The 20,796-nt window shown below is 48.0% G+C and overlaps 1 pseudogene; it reads right to left on the bottom strand.

The window, feature by feature from the left end:
- The window catches only part of LOC133354237 (globoside alpha-1,3-N-acetylgalactosaminyltransferase 1-like), a 34,451-nt pseudogene that overhangs the window by 10,666 nt on the left and 2,989 nt on the right, over positions 1-20,796 (bottom strand).

The raw sequence follows: 20,796 nt of genomic DNA, 5'->3' as shown, positions 1-20,796 counted from the left end.
CCGGGGAAGATGTTGTGCACGTCTCAAGGTGGCTCTCGCGACGAGAAGGGGTGTCCTGGGGGAAAGCTGAACAGGTGGCAAGCCGGAGCGCGGCCACTCGAGAAGTTGTTTTTTTTCCCCATTCCCCGTCGCCGGGCAGAGCTGCCAGCCATCGATAACCCATTAATTATTGACGCCTTTTAGGAGCGGCGCAATCGCGGCACCAGAAAGCCGTCGCTCTGGCCGGGAAAGACGTCGCTGCCGCCATCCAAATGTTTTTCTCCGCGGGCGCTCGGGAGCCCGTGAACCCTATCTATGTGATGAGCGCCACTCCAATTCGCTCGCTCATCTCGTTACTTCGTAGTTTGTTTTTTACTACTCCGGCAAGCTAAGGGCTGACACCGAGACAGCTTTTATAAGGACACAAAAAGCTTCCCTGGCGTTATACTGAAATTAGATCGGCGAAATGTGCGGCACCGCCAACCCCCACGTCCGGGCAATGGTGGTGGCTACGTTGCTGCCCGTCACCCAGCATTGCGGAGGCAGTAGTGGCAGCAAGGATTGGTGGATCACCGCACAATTACAGGTAGTCCTCGACTTACGATGGAGATGCGTTACGACGACCCCGTCGTAAGTCGAAAATATCGTAAGTCGAAGATGGCCTAGCCTAACCAGGAGTCTTAAAGAATGGTGATAATTTATCAAAACAGAGCAATTCACAGTACCGTACTGTATAAACTACAGTACGGTACTGTGAACCGTTTGTATTTATTAATTAGAATACTGTATTGCACAGTAAAATGTAAAGTAAAAAAAACAAGATAAATTCTTAGCCTACCTATATGAACTGCAATTTAATAGAAAGTTTTTTCAGGAAACAATCCTATCTGCTAGAAAAACTTTTAACATGCATTGAACGTATCGTATCGTGGTAACCTAAAAATGAAATCGCTAAAGCTACGTATCGTACATGCACTGAACGTATCGTAACGTATCACATTGTCCTGTACTCACCAAGATTCTGTCCGTCGTCTGCACACTTGAACGATGTTAGGTTGTTGATGGCAATTTTGTCGTATCGATATCGCCATCGTAAGATCGAAATATCGTAAGTCGGACCATCGTAACTCGGGGACTACCTGTATTGTGTAACTCCCTTCCCGCGTGTGCCCAGGAGGTGCTATACCCCTGGCTTGCCAGGATAAGGTGGTACAGCCAGTGGACTAATTGCCATCTGTTTCCATCTGTAGGGGGATAGAGTGTTTCCCCCTCGCGCACGTAAGTATTCCCTGCGCGCTCCAGTTTCCTCCCACATGTATAAACACTCAACATTACTTGGCTTTAAAATATCTTTGAATAAAACCCAATGCAGGAGCCTCCAAATGGAGTCCTATGACTCAGTATTGCTTCCCTGTATAGATAAAAAAACGTTATTTATTATTAATTATGATCACATCAAATATAATTAAGTGTCGACCCGTGGCCTCTATTGATGGAATTGAGCTCCTATTTCGTGGGTCCCACGGTTCGTCAGCCGGCCGCTTAGGCCAGCTGATCCCAACGCTATTCCCAACGCGGCGGCGTTGTACACTGTCGAAGATGACCCAAGCGGTTTTGGGAGGCTACCAGCAGCAGTTGTCATAACAACTCCACATTTGGAGAGGAAACTCCACCGGCAGCGTCTTAAACCCGTGGCGGCATAGCTGTTGAGGTGTACAATATACTTCCTGGAATGTGCATTGTTTATTAGAGTCACAGCATGAGAGGGCCATAATGTGTGTATGTCTGTTGAATTTATTTCGCACCATACGTGGCCAACTGTGCTAATCGGAGGTGCGGGGGAAGGACAACAAACTAAACATAAAAAGCAGGTCTAAAGAAACGAGTTTTCAATCAAGATTTTAAAATCTTCTTGGTTCTTTCGGTAAAGTCACGTAGAAGGGAAATAATAAAATAATAATAATTTTTTTTAAATTCTCGCGACGTTTCGGCCACAACGCAAGCAGCCGTCCTGAGGACGACTGCCGTCCTGAGGACGACTGCCGTCCTGAGGACGGCTGCTTGCGTTGTGGCCGAAACGTCGTGAGAAATGTTTATATATTTTTTATTTTATTATTTCCCTTCTACGTGACTTTACCGAAAGAACCAAGAAGATGAATCCCTGCAGTCACGAAAGCTTTAAATCGAAAACATTTTAAAAATGCATCGCTCCAGTGGCTTCCGAAAATCGACGGAAGAGCGTTCCAGACAGCCGCAGAAACGCATCCAAAAATGGGCGATGCGGTGATCGTCTTTGTTCGATGGGTAACTAAAAGCTTCTGCGAGGATGACCGGAGTTTGTGTGGGGCCCGTGCCAAGCGGGTTGCATGTCAATCACTATGGCTTACAGAGCCAGACTATGGCTACCAAACGGTTCAGTCATCCTCGCAGCAACGGCTTTTGGCTAGCCATCGAACAAAGACGGTCACTGCATCGCGCGCTTTCAAAAGCGCTTCTGCGGCCGTCTGAAACGCTCTTCCTTCCGATATTAGGAAGCCACCGCAGCTATGCAATTCTAACTAACCTAGATTAAATTTCGATTTAAAGCTTTCGTGACTGCAGGGATTCATCTTCTTGGTTCTTTCGGTAAAGTCACGTAGAAGGGAAGTAATAAAATAATAAAAATAAAACATAATACAAAAACAATTCTCACGACGTTTCGGCCACAACGCAAGCAGCCGTCCTCAGGTGAAGAATGAGACAATGCCAAGCTAGGAGCTTATATATAAGCTGCGTTGGAGGTGGAAGAAAGAGCGCCTTAACAAAAGAATGTGCATATGAAGAGGAATTTAGCATATACATGGAAAATGCGTATTTTCCATGTATATGCTAAATTCGCATTTTCCATGTATATGCTAAATTCCTCTTCATATGCACATTCTTTTGTTAAGGCGCTCTTTCTTCCACCTCCAACGCAGCTTATATATAAGCTCCTAGCTTGGCATTGTCTCATTCTTCACCTGAGGACGGCTGCTTGCGTTGTGGCCGAAACGTCGTGAGAATTGTTTTATTATGTTTTATTTTTATTATTTTATTACTTCCCTTCTACGTGACTTTACCGAAAGAACCAAGAAGATAACCTAGATTAACAAACTAATTTCTTTAGAACAGCTTTTTGTGTTTAGTTTTTTGTCCCTTCCTCACACCTCCGATTAGAACGGTGGGCTACGTACGGTGCGAAAGAAGTTCAACGTACAAACAAGGAAATCTTAAGATCCAGTCAGCGGCGTAGCTATCGGCGTGAAGGAAGAGCAACTGTGCCAGGAAGCCCACGGACCGGAGGGGGGCCCAGCCACCGGTCCTACGGAGAGGGGCAGAAAATCGGCGCGGAAGGGCGCCCATTCAACTGCTTGCCACAGGGGCCCGTGGCATCGACGCGGCGCCGCTGCCCAAAGCAGGCGGCCGCGTTCGCCGGCTTGGTAACTGACGATGCGGCGTTGATGCTGCGCTCGTTCGAGGCGATGGCGGGAGCTGGGTACAAGCTAATGATCACGAGCTGGGTGCAAGATAATGATCACGAGCTGGGTGCAGCCAGCTGGTAGGGAAGCGGAGGACGGATCATTGGCAACAGCGACGTTAATATGAATGCGATAAGTTGTTACGAAATTAAAAAAAAAATCTCACTTTTATATTTGTGTTACTTTTATTGAGACGGGTCATGCTGATGGAAGCCTCCCCACATTGTCGGTCATGGGGGTTGTTGGCCATACTTTACCACGCTCAGTGGTAAGGATGTAGGGAACATAAGACACGGAAGCACAGAAGCTCAGTACAACATTATATTTTGCAGCACTGCCCTTACCTGACCCCATATGTAGCCCTGTGAAGAAACTTTGTCCACGGTGGTTACCCATCCAAGCACTGCCCAGGATCAAAACCTGCTTATCTTCCGAGATCTGATCAGATCGGAGGCATATTTCCGCTTGATTAGGTCATCAGCTTCACAGTACAATGTTAATTTTACGACGAAAGTATTTGTGTTGCCGAGTACATAAAGAGCAAGACAAGATGTCTTCACTTAGGCAGGCAAACAGGCAGGACCAAGAGACTGAACAGACGGGCAGCATGAATGTGCGATGAAAGGTTGTCTTCCTACCACATGTGCCTCCGTTTAAAATGTGGTCTGCAGCCATTTCCCAGATTGAACAGATTTCGATTCGAATAACGGAGCCCATATTTGAGGACGTTACATAAGCAGCTTTCTTTCAAGGATACGATTATCACTCGAAGGCGAATCGCTTCACAATCAAGATAACCCACAAGCCACCATTCTAATCGGAGCGTGTGACCCTCGCACCCACGGGGATCATGGGTGTGACGAGAGAAGGTGCACAGAATGCAAGCACGTGGGGGAAAGAAAATCCGGGCAGCCACCCCGCGCATGTGACGATGGAACCTCTGGCTTAGCAGAATAAGGTACAGTTCTGAAATACTCAGGTGTTATAGGCTTGAACTAACTCACTATTTCTAGATTTGAAGTTTTCATGACTGCAAGGATCCATACTCTTTGGTTCTTTCAGTAAAGTCACGTAGGTGAAATTAAAAAAAAAGAATAAAATAGAAATAACTTAATTAAATCACGACGTTTCAGAAGCAACACAAGCTTCCATAATCAGGTGGGACAACCACAGCAAAAAAACAAAGTTACTGTAGTGGGCAAAGGGAGCTGTTAGTGACAAGTGATAGCCAATGTTTTCATGGAGAAATTTAAAACAGACACCATCCAGACATCCACCCTGCGTCCTTCCCTGTGGAAGAGATATGTGGATGACACTTTCGTCATTTGGCCACATGGCCTACCAGCATTGAACCAATTTCTCCTCCACATTAACTCCATACACCCATCCATCAAATTCACCATGGAAGTGGAGAAGGATGGTTATCTACCATTCCTGGATGTTCTGTTTGAGAAAAAACCTGATGGCTCTTTGGGACATTCTGTCTACAGGAAAGACACCCACACAGATTCCTATCTGAAACCTGACTCCCATCACCATCCGGCACAGAAGAATTCCCTCATCAAAACATTACACTATAGGGGCACTGCATATCTGACCAACACCACCTAGGCAGTGAATTGGAACACGTACGCCAGGCCTTAAAGATGAATGGATATTCGGACCAGATTATCCGCAAAGCTGTTTCTCCAACCATAGAGAGACAACCCCCTGAGACTCCGATAAAAACCATCAGGTTACCATACATACAGTGAGGGAAAATCCCCTGCTGATTTTGTACGTTTGCCCACTGACAAAGAAAGGATCAGTCTATAATTTTAATGGTAGGTTTATTTGAACAGTGAGAGACAGAATAACAACAACAAAATAAAAAAAACGCATGTCAAAAATGTTATAAATTGAGTCGACAAACTGAGTTGCATTTGTGGCGATTGTTACATTGGGGAAACGAAACGAGATGTATCGGACCGCATTCACGAGCACAAGGCGGATTTGAAACATGGCAGAACTGGATCTTCTGCAGTTGCTGACCATTGCTATAACGCTGTGGGCTCTCATGATATTGTTTTTTCTGAGACCAAGGTACTCTGCAAACCGTCAGGCTACTATCAAAGGTTTGTTCATGAAGCCATCCAGATATACAAACACAGACATAACTTAAACCGAGAGGATGGATTCAAATTGAGCAATCATTGGAAGGATGTTATTAACCAGGTAAAATCTTAATTGATTTTATAGCTTGCTTCCATACTCGCATTTCCAGTTTCTACAGCACGCCCCCCCAGGCCAACGCCGGCACTGTGTCTCACCAGCCGTTTCCTGCCACACACTAGAAGGATGTTATTAATACGGTAATATCCTAATTGCTTCTCTCCCTCTAACACTGAGATGACAATCTCATCAGTTTGAGAGAGTCCCCCAGGGTGAACGATATCGAGCAAAGCACCTCGGCCACGCGCGTACGCCCCGACGGCACATCCCGCTCGCCCGTGTTACATGCGGACGCTTGACCTCAGGGCGCGTCAAACTGTCCGGACTGCGGGCCGTGCCAGGTGAGGCTGCAGTAGGAAGGGTTGCGACGGAGTCCGAGATCATCTTCTTGGTTCTTTCGGTAAAGTAACGTAGAAGGGAAATAATAAAATAATTCTCACGACGTTTCGGCCACAACGCAAGCAGCTGTCCTCAGGTGAAGAACTGGTCTGTCGGGAAGACAGCGTCTGAATGGAGACGCTGTCTTTCCGACAGACCTGTTCTTATAATAAAAATAAAACATAATAAAATAATTCTCACGACGTTTCGGCCACAACGCAAGCAGCCGTCCTCAGGGGAAGAACAGGTCTGTCGGAAAGACAGCGTCTGAATGGAGACCTGTTCTTCACCTGAGGACGGCTGCTTGTGTTGTGGCCGAAACGTCGTGAGAATTGTATTTTATTTTTATTTTATTATTTCCCTTCTACGTGACTTTACCAAAAGAACCAAGAAGATGAATCCCTGCAGTCACGAAAGCTTTACATCGAAATTTGGAGTCCGAGATACTTCGCCTTGGCATCCAAATGACCCCGGGGGAAGCGGACGATCTCAACAGAGCTCGAACGCTCAACGCCGAGCACGGCCCCGGCCTGGGCAGCGCTTGGATTGGGTGACCACCACGCACCACACACGGCAGCTTGTTATCAGCTGAAGTTGCTGATGCTGGGGAGGGGGCCTACGTGGTGGACAGCTTAGAGCAGTGCAGCAATCGTAATTGTTGTACCGTGCTACACACGCACGTCTATGGTCCCGGCCTTTAACTGGCCCGCGGTTGCGCACCGTTATCATTCAGCGTGGTGAAGTATGGTCGAACGGACCCCCACGACCCCGCGCAGCGTGGGGAAGTCTTCGTCCAGCGCTGGCTTGACGCAAGCGCTGTGCGTGCAAATATGATTCACTCTCTCTGCCCCCGTGCGCCACGTCCTTCCTTAAAGACGTCGGCGATCGTAGGCTTCCTTCCGTTTAGCTCCGTCCGTGATGTTTACTCAAGAACTTTGAATCAGATATTCAGATATTCCTCCCAGTTTCAACCGATCCTTCCCATTGCTTGTGCACGTAATCTGCTGTCTTCCCCGGCTTCCTGTGCTACCTCGACATTTTCCCAGGCAAAAAACGAATTCACATTCAGCCTCTTGTTTTATCATCACACGTCCAAGAAATCTACAACTTTTCCTTTGTCTAATTATTCTCATTAACGTTCTTGTTGCGTTACCCTGCTGCTATCCGCAACACGCTCATGGCGCTCATCTTGGGTCTGCCCGTGAAATGTTTAACATCCTCATGTTTCTGTCGCTTCTTTGTAAGATCTTTGCAATTGTCCAGCTTTTCACATCTGCATAGAACAGGCCAAACGCAGCACTAAAATTGGGACCCCGATTACCAGATTCGGAATTATTTATTCCCACTGGAGGAATCGGATGAGCTGTAAAGCTCTTCGTCACACACGTCCAGTCGATTATAAGAAAATGCGACGGTACAAGACAGAAGCCACGTGGCAGGGTGCCTTCGCGACCCGAGCTCCTTCGCTGTATAATCCACCGACGCAAACAACACTCGCCTCGCGCCTAACGCTCACGAGTGCCGCCGCTCTGCGAAGACTAATCGGTGACATTAATTTCGAGTGACCGAGCTCAGCACGGGACAAACAACGCACGCAGCGGGCCGCGCCGCTCCGCATTGCAACGGTTCGTTAAGCTTGAAGGATCCCTGCAGTATAAATTTCGATTAAAAGCTTTCGTGACTGCAGGGATTCATCTTCTTGGTTCTTTCGGTAAAGTCAGGTAGAAGGGAAGTAATAAAATAATACAAATTTTTGTTATTATTCTGCGTTTATCCGATTTAAGATGTGAAACGACAAAAAAAACAACTACTGCAGGGATTCATCTTCTTGGTTCTTTCGGTAAAGTCACGTAGAAGGGAAGTAATACAATAATAAAAAAAAAATATTCTGCGTTTATCCGATTTAAGATGTAATACGACAAAAAAAAACAACTACTGCAGGGATTCATCTTCTTGGTTCTTTCGGTAAAGTCACGTAGAAGGGAAGTAATAAAATAATAAAAATAATTTGTATTATTTCACGTAGAAGGGAAGTAATAAAATAATAAAAATATTATTATTATTTTATTACTTCCCTTCTACGTGACTTTACCGAAAGAACCAAGAAGATGAATCCCTGCAGTAGTTGTTTTTTTTTGTCGTTTCACATCTTAAATGGGATAAACGCAGAGCTTCAGTGCTCCAATGTCATTGGCAGCCTGTGACGAGTCATCGCAGCCATAGCGACAGGTACACTGGACGTGGTGTTCCGTGGAAATATCTTTCTGGGTCGCTAACCCAGCTGATATAATAATACTGGTAGGAACATCCTGGTTACACTAGCCCACAGGGGATTATTGTGTCCGTCCGTCCTGCATCCAAAAATGGGAGGGTTGGGGCTGGGTGGAAGGGGAGGGTGGGGAGGGGCTGGGTGGGGAGGGGCTGGGTGGGGAGGGGAGGGTGGGGAGGGGCTGGGTGGGGAGGGTGGGGCTGGGTGGGGGGTGGGAGGGGTGGGGCTGGGTGGGGAGGGGCTGGTCACCCCGTGGTGCCCTTATAAAACTCAACGTTTAACCTACTCACGCCGGCTTGTGCCCGCCCTCACAGTCGGGCATATTTGCGGAATACACCACGCCGCCGTTGACCCTTGCCATTGACCGAGCAACCCAACGTTCCTACCAGCTCCCTCCACAGGAATGTGTTTACATTTAAACGTGCCTTTGTACAAGGTACTCAGGACGCTCTACAACACAACAATGAATACATCGTTAGGAATAACTCAGAAGTACAGGAGTTAATTTATGGAACGGAGCGCAAGAGACAGAGGTTTCAAACGCACATCACCGTTGTTCTCCGAATTGTGAACGAACCTGGGCAAATCCCTCCACAGACGCGGAAGCGAAGCCCCTGAAATGACAGACGAACAAACGGCTGCTTCTGCGTGGTTTTCCCACACAGTTGTGCTCTCTACAAGAATATTTATTTACGCTGGAGGAATCCGATGAGCTATAAAGCTCTTTTTCACAGATGTCCGGTAGCGAATGTGGGCTGTGCCGCGTCGTTTTCGACATTGCGTGCCCGACGTCTCGCGAGAAATCAGCACACGACGCTCGCCAACCGGAACACGTCGGAGAAACGAATCTCGGTTCGTTACTCCGCAGTGCTCGAAACGCCCGCCCCCCTACACCTTCCTCTACTCCGGGAGCCCTCTGCTGACACAGCGGCGGGATGCTAACCCCCTCGCCTGGTATACAGGAGGTCGTTGGTTCGATCCCAACCCTGACGCCTGCTGCTGTATATTTGGAGTCTGTGGTGTCTCTCTCTCTATCATCACGGTGGCTAGGAGATGTTAACTACCTCGCCCGGTATACAGGAGGTCGTTGGTTCGATCCCGACCCTGACGCCTGCTGCTGTATATTTGGAGTCTGTGGTGTCTCTCTCTCTATCATCAAGGTGGCTAGGAGATGTTAACTACCTCGCCTGGTATAGGTATACAGGAGGTCGTTGGTTCGTTCCCGACCCTGACGCCTGCTGCTGTATATTTGGAATCTGTGGTGTCTCTCTCTCTCTCTATCATCACAGTGGCTAGGAGATGTTAACTACCTCGCCTGGTATACAGGAGGTCGTTGGTTCGATTCCGACCCTGACGCCTGCTGCTGTATATTTGGAGTCTGTGGTGTCTCTCTCTCTATCATCACGGTGGCTAGGAGATGTTAACTACCTCGCCTGGTATACAGGAGGTCGTTGGTTCGATCCCGACCCTGAAGCCTGCTGCTGTATATTTGGAGTCTGTGGTGTCTCTCTCTCTATCATCACGGTGGCTAGGAGATGTTAACTACCTCGCCCGGTATACAGGAGGTCGTTGGTTCGATCCCGACCCTGATGCCTGCTGCTGTATATTTGGAGTCTGCGGTGTCTCTCTCTCTATCATCACGGTGGCTAGGAGATGTTAACTACCTCGCCCGGTATACAGGAGGTCGTTGGTTCGATCCCGACCCTGACACCTGCTGCTGTATATTTGGAGTCTGTGGTGTCTCTCTCTCTATCATCACGGTGGCTAGGAGATGTTAACTACCTCGCCTGGTATACAGGAGGTCGTTGGTTCGATCCCGACCCTGATGCCTGCTGCTGTATATTTGGAGTCTGTGGTGTCTCTCTCTCTATCATCACGGTGGCTAGGAGATGTTAACTACCTCGCCTGGTATACAGGAGGTCGTTGGTTCGATCCCGACCCTGACGCCTGCTGCTGTATATTTGGAGTCTGTGGTGTCTCTCTCTCTCTCTATCATCACGGTGGCTATAAGATGTTAACTACCTCGCCTGGTATACAGGAGGTCGTTGGTTCGATCCCGACCCTGACGCCTGCTGCTGTATATTTGGAGTCTGCGGTGTCTCTCTCTCTCTATCATCACGGTGGCTAGGATATGTTAACTACCTCGCCTGGTCTACAGGAGGTCGTTGGTTCGATCCTGACCCTGACGCCTGCTGCTGTATATTTGGAGTCTGCGGTGTCTCTCTCTCTCCCTGTGGTCACGTGGATTTTCCTCCGGGTCCTCCGGTTTTTATTTAGAATCAACATCACGACGGTTAGAGTATCTGGCTGCTGTAAATTCCCACGCGATGAGCTATCATGTGTCACTAGGTCGTTTCTGAAAAATACCGATATAGCTCAATGAGCCTCACCTGGTTTAAATAAAAAGTGTCTAATTTGTAAAAGTGGATAGTTTATACGTGGAGTGGTTTACGTAGGTCACCGTAGTTCGCGCAACCTACCGGCAACACGCCGGTTTTCGGCAGACTGCGTGAGTAGATGGTACGCCTTATCCATACTCTTAATAATGCTATATTATTACATCCAATTATTCCTAAAATCCTACGAACCGGTTTATATTTGTGATTTTTCTAAAAGGGCAAAAAATGTGAAATGGATGTGGTGTGCCAAGGGGCCATCCATAAATGACGTCACGCACCTGGGGGGGGGGGGGGTCAGACATTTGTGACGATGTGTGACGAGGGGGGGGGGGTTGAGAAATGCGACGTCACATAAAAATGCACAACTTTAAATAAATATAGAATTGTTATAACAACACTAATTGTTATAACAACACTCCTACAACATCAGAGTGCAGCGCCACATTAAATACGCACTACAATGACAATAGTTTAAAGCGGTTTAAAGCATGTTTTATTTTCAAAATGGAAATATGGTTTTAGGGGGGGGGCAGAGCTTTGTGACGTCATATTTGTGACGCCGTGTGACGAGAGGGGGGGTCAAAAATCGCCCAAAATCGCGTGACGTCATTTATGGACGGCCCCCAATGCAATTTCCGGAAGAGCGTTCTGGACCGTTCCGGTTGTAGCTGCCGCGCCGTGTCCTGCAACAGCTTCGCCATGTCGAGTAAACGCACAAGAGCACAGCATCTTGGGAAGTGGCACGTGCCTGGTAGTCACGGCCATAGCGAGGTGTACCTCCGATTGACCACGGTTGCCTACGTATGGTGCGAAAGAAGTTCAACGTAATGTATGTTGGATGAGGTGCTCCGGATCGTCGAACCTAGACAAGACCCGGTTGAAATTAAGCGCCACATGGACAGAAAACTCTGGGTCAGTGCAACAAAAAAAAATATCCTTTTAAATTGTGCCCTGGGCTCTAACCACAACAATATGGAAACCGCGACCCCCATTGGAGACGAAAACTTGAAGATGCGTCTCATCTGCAGCGCGTTACTCCAGCTGACCACGACAGCCAGGGAAGGACGTTGATACGCCGAGGACAGACTAATCGGCTCGCCCACTCAGAGGGAGGGGGGTAGGGAGTTTTGCTGAGTAACCAGGCGGATCAGAAGTCAGAGCCCTGAGCTGACATCACGGAGATTGTGGGCGTGAATTGGGGGGCAGCTAACCCGTGACATATCACAGTTTTCAAGCATAGTGAGTTCATGGTCTCAGTCCAGTCACCAATGACTACGAAGATAAAGACCCCCCCCCCCCCCCATAGCCTTGACAAGACTTTTGGAGCAAGCGGTGATAGCGAGCACCTATGAAGGCTGGCAAGGCACACAAGGGGGTGGGTGGCCAACACCACGCCCGACCGCCTTTGTCTCCCCATTGGCTCACCAGGTATTCAGTTGAGGCTGAATCGACCTAGGGGAAGCCGTGGACCAGTTCAGATAATCTGTCACTGGTGTTGGCCGTGAGTGGAGATCGAACTCGGCTCGCCGGGTTCGTAGCACAGCTACACACACACGCCTTCTTCCAGTAGCACTGGTGGTCTTGCACTTGATTTGGTTAAATTTCATCTCGAAGATGGAAGATTCGCTGGTTTATCCAGGATGTTTCTGTTGCGCGTCGTCGCTTTAAGATGTTCTCTGTTCACATTTTGTTTGTTGCGGTTGCACCCGACTCAAGAGCCGCATGGCTCACAGGGCTACACCTAATCAATGAAACTTGAAAGAGTAAATGTGACAATCTCTTAGCAGAAATGTGGTCGCGTGGGAGATGGTGCGCCCCCTACTGTGCAGACAACACGGCCTCTTGAAGGAGGCTTTGGGGAAGAGCCCTGCGAGAAATCTCTCCCGTGGTGGCCGCTCACGAACAAACCGCAGCGACAGCACTCGGGGAGATTTCCGAATGGATTCTTTGGCCCATGACACGATGCCGATATGGCACCCACTGCAACGAAATTGAGGTCTTACAAATGTAATGGCTGGGCACATTACCTCCAACTGGCGCGGTTGGCTTCATACGGGGCAAAATAAGTTTTAAGTACAGAGACAAATATGCCCCGTGTAACCTTGACAGACTTGGGGCAAGTGCTGTTAGTGAGCACCTATGAAGGCCGGCATAGCACACGAGGGGGTGGATGGCTAGCACCATGCCCGACCGCCTTTGTCTCCCCAGTGGTGATGTTTACATACCACGCCGGGTACTCATTCGAGGCTGAGTCGACCTAGGAGCGGCCCAGGAGCGGTTCAGATAATCGTCACTGTTGTTGGCCATGAGCGTCCGCACGGTGCGCCTTTTGGCATCATCTGGTCCAACACCACGTGGGACTAGGCTCTAAGGAAAGCTGTCTCGGGTGTGGACCAATCAACTTCAAGGACAGTGCATATCATTATCAGAGTTGTGTTTTTGTTTGCATTCCGACCGCAAGTATTGTGGTCAATGCAAACATGATCCCTTGTGTAACGGGTTCCGGAGACACTTGTAGAGGTAACTTCTTTATTACAACACAACACTCCAACAGTCCTGATACTCTGTCACAGCCTAGGTACACAGCCTAGGTACACAGCCTAGATACTCTACTCTGGCTACGCTCTGGAACTCGCCCTCACAAGGTCGTAGAGTCGGGAGTTCCAGAGTCCCAGCGCTGGCTCTCACAGCATCCCAGGGTCTTCCGATGGCTGGTCGTGGGTCTTGGGTCTTGAGTTACAACTGGGCCCCGATCGTCCAGGGAGCTCTCCTTTTATGCCTGGTCCAACGAGGGGTGGGGCCGTGTGCGCCACCCGACATCCCACAGAGCACACACAGCCCCCCCCCCCGTTGGCGGCGCCCAGGGGATTAAGCGCCTGGGAACTCAACGCCTGGCGCCGAGAGGCTTAAGCGTCTGGACCCCCTGGGAACCCAGCGCCTGGCGCCCAGAGGCTTAAGCGTCTGGACTCGCCTGGGATCCCAGAGCCCCCAGCAGCCCCTCCCTTCTTATGTCACTACACTTGTATAAAGGTGTCAGTTTTGTTGCCAGTTAAAAGGGTAAAAACCTATTATTATGTCTATAAATCACTTGTTGCATATGTTGTTGTTGTTATCACCATCATGTAACCATGCTTGTGTCACTAACATCTGTACTGTGTAATATCTGTACAGCCACAGGACGCCAGTGACATAAGGCCTAACAGCTCATTGGGCCCTTCCTAAAGCAAAACATTTAATCTAATGACTGCAATTATTATTATATCATCATTAATCTCATTTATTTTTCAGCCTGCGCGCATTTTTTCGGACCGCCGCGTTTCTCGTCACCTTCCAGCAGGTGTACGGATCGCCTTTGAGGAAGATGCCAGCGCACTTCACGTCACACGGCTGACACTTCTCGTACCCGTGCCGATTCGGTCATTTGCACGCGGGGGGGCTTTTGAAAGCGGCGAGGTCACCTTGGAAGCACCGCGCACGATCCACACGGCCATTCCACACACACGATCCACACGGCCGTGGCACGGCACGTGGGGCAGAGGTCGCAATCGGGTACCCGTTACCCGTACCCTACCCGATACCCGGCTACCCGTACCCGGCCGGGTACGGGTACCGGTTTGCGACCCTGGTGCGGCCGGGTACGGATAGGTCATGAGTCACTGGTGAGTAACCGTTTGTCACTCATTTCGGGTAGGGTACGGGTAGCGTACGGGTACCCGTACTCGGCCGGGTACGGGTACCCGTTTGCGACCCTGGTGCGGCCAGGTACGGGTACGGGTAAGGAATCAAAACCCGTTTGCGACCTCTGACGTGGGGGCTACGAAGGCGCCGCCTCCAGTGATAATGCGAGCCACATGGACGCAGCGAGCACGTCCGGGGCATTACCTGGTAAAATAATTATAGCTTTTTTGCGATTTGTTTACCTTTGTTTAGTTTGTTGTCGTAACGTTCTGACTCCGTGCCCCTCCCGGACATCAGTGAAAAAGAGCTTTATAGCTCATTGGATTCCTCCAGAATAAATATTCTGATTAGCACGGAGGAGGAACGCCGTGACTGGCGGCCTGGCACTGCGACTGCTGTACAGGGGGAGAAAAAAACGCCTCCAGTCTCTGTACACCGCTACGGCCATGAAAAACGTTGAATTCAATACGACGTGACCTTTTAGAATTCTCAGCAGCGCTTTGATGTTCTAAGCTAATCACAGCTACAGATGTGTTGATTTAATTCATACATTGCCTAAAATTTAGAGGTTGGGTTTTTCGAAAAAAAAAAATTTAGTTTTAAAGGCCAATTTTCCCACTTTTTTTATACTGTGCTTAAATGTCTTATTTGTGGAGTGGGAGTGCAGTGACGCTCCCAATGTACTATGATCCTGTCATCCTAAGTTTGATTCCCCGCAAGGACTAACATCGGTGGCGAGTGAGATCTGAACCGGTCCTACCGACGCCAACCGGCACTGAAATATGGTCAAATAACCCCCACAGACAAGTACGAGGAAGCAGCCTCTGATGCAGCAGCAGATTGCCAATACATTTCCCGGCATGTGCATTGCCTATTAAAGTTGCGAGTCACAGCATGAGAGGGCCATACTGTGCGTATGTTCGCTGAACTTCTTTCGTACCGTACGTAGCCAACCGTGTGAATCGGAGATGCGGGCGAAGATCAATAAACTAAACACAAAAAGCTGTTTTACAGAAATTCGTTTTCATTCTAGATTTAAAAGGTGCGGTGAATAGGGCAGATATCGTTAGATGTCCGCGCTATCTCCTCTCCGTGACGCCGTCCCTATCAACGTCCATTGCCCACGGGCGCCCGGGGGCCATCGTCCGCTTGTCGTCACGGACAAAAGCAATCGCCCCACGATTGACGTGGCGTGCCGCTGGCCCCGAGGCTCAGGGGTCTCCGCGCCATCGTCGTCATGAATTAAATGAACGGGCGGTGCCGTCAGTCACGACGCGCACGCTCAATGTCGAAGCGCGCGTGCGAGCCTGACGTGGTCAGTGGGCAGCCAAAGGTGCTGGATGCGTGTCGACCGTTACAGGCGGGGGGGCATTTTACGAAACGGTTTCCGCGAAGGGACGAAGCAGATGAGGGTCGCCGGATGTTTGCCATCGCGCGCTGCGCCCGTCACGCGTGTTTCTCGTGGGAGAATCAGATAGAATCAGGAGTAGTCTAATGTCAAGCGGGCGCCACGTTCCACAGATGAGTAGAGTCTGTACAGTAGGGGAGCGATGTGGCCACGTGTGTTCCCAATTGAGCCATTTGTGGCTGTCATGTTTACACTTTGGCAAATTTAGACCGTGACGCGTGGCCTACTCTTTTTTACACACTTTCATTTAACTGACTCTGTTGTTGTTGTTGTCGTCGTTGTTGTATCCTCAAATCTTGTAACTCAATTTTAACCCACTTCCCAATGTGGTATCGACTGCAAACTTGGTATACTTATGTCATACTGATGACAATACTATATTGTATCATAAAAAATATATATATTTTTAAACATTCTTTTTTATATGTTATGTTTCGCCTTGGGTCTAATTGTCCACGGTCAACTCACGTTGGCTGTAAATCACCACGGTCCCTTACGTTATGGCAAGCTTCGGGGCCACTTCCTGGAGTCGTGGAGTTCTTCCATTACTAGTACATTTCATAAAAGCGTGTTTTAAAAAAAAGTTTTTTTAAATATTACTTATTTCTAAATGACGTCACGGGAATTCGAACGTCCACTGTGAAGAAGATGGTGCATATATTATGGAAAATAACCCCGTATTTACCGGGGTGGCCTTCGATCACAAACTGCAAACCGTTGCAACAAGCCGCAAGTGCACCATTACTCGGCCATGCCAAGCCAATACAAGGGACGATTGACCCACCTTGAATGCGTCAAATCTCATCAGAAAAGTAGTAATTTCAACTTGTCGAGCTGCCGGGCGGTGAGCCGGCACCAAAAATTGCCCGAGTTCTGCATCCCTCTACGTATTCAGGTGTTATCGGCCAACCAATGAGTGTTTTTCATAATCAACGTTTTTGGGTTTAGATCGCGTTATTTATATATGTGTCGTAACCCTCCACCACCCGACACGGCCAATCAGTAAAAAAGTGTCATGTTCACAAAGGACAAATAGTTCACTGCTTTAGCCCACCGGTGTGTTGAAGCGTGAAACCACAACATTTACAGGGCGTAACGTTAGTGTAAGACTAAAAGAACACCAGAGAAATATTAAACTATCGCAAACACAACTGTCGGCAGTGGCAGAACATGCATGCCAACAGGGACACTCAATTGATTTTGACAACGTTGAAGTATTGTGTAAAACTAGTTACTACTGGCAAAGACTAATTAGAGAATCCATTGAAATTGAGAGAAACAAAAATAACTTTAATCGCTCAGACAGCTACAGGCTTAGTGCGGCCTGGAAGCGTATTATTAAATAAGATACATTACAATTCCTTATAAGGGAAACAAACACTAACTGATTACTAATGTAGCATAATCACAATAAAACACATGCCAAATGACTACTAATCTACAACTCGCATCGTAACAATAGCCTGATTACTAATCTAGTATATAATTACAATAACTACCCCCTCAAATCTTTGCACCTGATGAGTTAATGAGTTAATGATGACGTCACCCTGCTGCTGCTCTATATAAGAACGGGAGACAGCGCAGAGTCTCACCATTCTGGCGAATTGCCTGATGATGCTGGATGCAATTACCAGCGAAACGTCGTACTCAAATTGTAAATGTTGTGGTTTCACGCTTCAACACACCGGTGGGCTAAAGCAGTGAACTATTTGTCCTTTGTCAACGTGACACTTTTTTACTGATTGGCCGTGTCGGGTGGTGGAGGGTTACGACACATTTATAAATAACGCGATCTAAACCCAAAAACGTTGATTATGAATAATATTGGTCGCGAAAGCCTACGTGTTAAAGCAATGAGTGTTTACACGTGGGAAGAAACCGGAGCACCCCGAGAAAACCCACGCGTGCGAGGGGGAAACACTCTATCCCGTGCGTTTTTGCCGTGCTGCATTCTCCTGGGGAGCCGGGGTATGGGCCTCCTCCTCGACGCCCGCGGGAAGGGAGTTTTGCAACATTTGTGCGGCGATCCACCGACCCTCGCCTCGACAGTGCTGGATTGCGGGCCACGTGCACAGCCGCCGCCACCACCACCACCCGGAGCATCGGAAGATGCCCAGGATGCATCCTGGGAAGTGCTTGGATGGGTGACTACCGGCGCTCACCATTTGTTGTTCTCTCTATTTAAGGCCTCGACACAGAGGCGTGGTTTCTCTGTGTGCCTATGTTTGTTCTCTCTCTATGTATCTCTGTGATATCTGTCTGCTTATATGTCTGTCTATATGTGTCTGGTTCTGTGTCTTATCTCTCTCTCAAATTCAGCATTCTCAGGAAGAACGTAATCAACCAGGTAGGGTATTGACTGTTATGTTATCCGACTCTATGTTGCATTACATTACATTTCTAAGTATACTAGATTTGTGTTTCTATTTCATTTATACCTGATGATGATTGCTTGTGTTGCAATTGAAACGTCGTATGCTAGTATTTAATTTAATTTATTATTTTCTCTTTATACGTGACTTTACCGAAAGAACCAAAGAGTAATTCCTGCAGTCACGAAAGCTCCAAATTAAGTTCGTCTGTTGTTTGTTGTTTGAGGTTGCGGGCTAAAGGATGACCAGGAGGTGGCAGTGTAGCAGTGAGCTGGGCCAACATATCGATGGGACGTGTTGGTTCTGTTGGTGGAATGGTGAACCCACTTGGGCGGAGCTTTGAGTGCTTTCGTGGATTTTCTCTTCTCCTCCACGTGCCAAGCACCCATTAATGGTATTCACTAAACCAGGGGTCGGCAACCTACGGCTCCGGAGCTGCATGCGGCTCTTTACGGGCTGCTTCTTGACAATATGTATGTATGTACTCAGATGCATTGCGGCTCTTGAAATACTGAATTTTGTACCGAATTGGAAAGAAATGGCTCTTCTTGTTATTTTGGTTGCCGACCCCTGCACTAAACATTCAAATTACTAAAACTGTTTTCCTCAAGACTCAGTGATTCTCAATCCTCAACGGCAGCAGGGTAACACTCCTTCGTGTGGTTTGTGCGTTCCGGCTTGTCCACTTCATTCACTTTGCTAAAAGCAAACGTGAAGCGTAACTGGTATTGGCCTTGAACCACAATCCAATGCTTGAAGAGTTACCTGCAAATCATGCACTTGGGATTCTACACAGCAGCAGCAGTAGCAGCATCAGCAACTTCGCCCCCTAATGTGGAACCTTAGGAGGAGCCCTGAAATAAAAGAGTCTTGAGACTGAAGCCTTTCTGGGTAAATAAAGCGGATTACTCTTAATAATAATAATGAATAAAAAGATGAGGCTTTCTTGCGCAATTATGTGTCATTATTATTATAAACTACCGGTTGGCAGTGGATGTTAGCCAAGAAATGTGGCATATGCACTGGCCACATACAACCATGTGGCTACAATTCGGCCCTGTCTGTCACGCGACGCAATATAATTTGAGAGAATCTATGAATGCACCCACAACACCAGACACTGTACAAAACAGTGGGACGTGTACATCAGAGGCTAAAGAGAAGCGTACGTACTGTACACATCGGTTTAAAGAGACCGAGGCAGAAACATTGAGAAGTTTTTAATCCGAGGCTTCAATGGAGGGGCAAGGGCAGTCAACAGCACAAATGGCAGACGGGGAGGGAATTCCTGACTTACAGTAGCAGCGGAGGTGGAGGAATTAGCTTTCCCACAGAACCACGTTTGAATGAGGGGTTGGAGCACGGAGTGCCGATGCGATCTTGTCGATAGGAGCAGGCCGAGGTTTCCCGGCAGTGGAATTTCGGAGGCGAGCGATCCGGGGGAGGCCCTAGAGGAGAGAGTTGAGAGAGCTACTGACCCAGTGCAAAGTGCTTTTAGAAGAAAAATGTTAAAATATCCGCTCAGTAGCGGCTTTTGGCTCGCCATCGGATAAAGACGGTCTCTGCATCGTGCTTTCAGATGTGCTTCTGCGGCCGTCTGGAACGCTCTCCTTTCTGATATTAGGAAGCCACTGAAGCTATGCACTTTTAAATCTAGAATGAAAAGGAATTACTTTAAAACAGCTTTTTTGTGTTTAGTTTATTGCTCTTCGCCCGCATCTCCGATTCACACGGTTGGCTCCGTACGGTGCAAAAGAAGTTAAACCGTGTCAATCGGAGGCTGCGGGGGAAGGACAACACACTAAACGCAAAAAAGCCGTTTCTAAAGAAATAAAGTTTTCAGTCATCCTCAAGTCTCACAAATTTGGGGATATTGCGTTGACAGTGGTGCACAAGCACGAAGAACAAAAACTCACCACGTTCATCAATAACACTGCGGCCTTAAAGATACAACTAAATAACAGCTGACATTACGGGCAATGGCCGTTCTTTAAGGCACACGGGGATGTCGGAGAAGTCTAAAACAGTCAAACATTTAGTCAGATGCTCTTAATCTAGATTTGAAGCTTTCGTGACTGCAGGAATCCATACTCTTTGGTTCTTTCGGTAAAGTCACGTAGGTAGAAAATAAAAGAAATCACGACGTTTCGATCGCACTGCTGGATTATATTATTTATATACAAAGAGTACAGATGCTCTTAGTTTGTACATGTTGGTGTGGGGTATTTCTCCCCGTCCCTCCAATATTAATCAGCTCGCTAATCAGTGAACTCAGTAATCATTAAACATCTGTACAGTATTCATGACAGGCAAACACCACATTCCTCAGTCCACGCCGTCTATAATTACGTCACTCCGTTTTCTTAGCCTGCGTCTTAATTCAACGCTCGTAAATTCCATCTCGTGTCAGAATCAGAATATTTATTTATACTGGAGAAATCTGATAAGCTATGAAGCTCTTTTCCACAACTATCCTGTCACGCTTTGATCATTTGGTGTGTACCTAGTGAACCTGGAACGTTGAGGCAATGTCGGGCCAACGGTTTCGACCACAAGCCGACTTTGGCTTGGTTACTGGGTAGTGGTCGCGGTCATTCCTCAC

This window comes from Lethenteron reissneri, chromosome 46 (genome assembly GCF_015708825.2).
Source record: "Lethenteron reissneri isolate LAM-NWPU_2019-01 chromosome 46, ASM1570882v1, whole genome shotgun sequence".
Taxonomy (NCBI): Eukaryota; Metazoa; Chordata; class Hyperoartia; order Petromyzontiformes; family Petromyzontidae; genus Lethenteron; species Lethenteron reissneri.
Note: the sequence above shows the minus strand (reverse complement) of the source record. Positions and strands in the feature narration are given on the sequence as shown.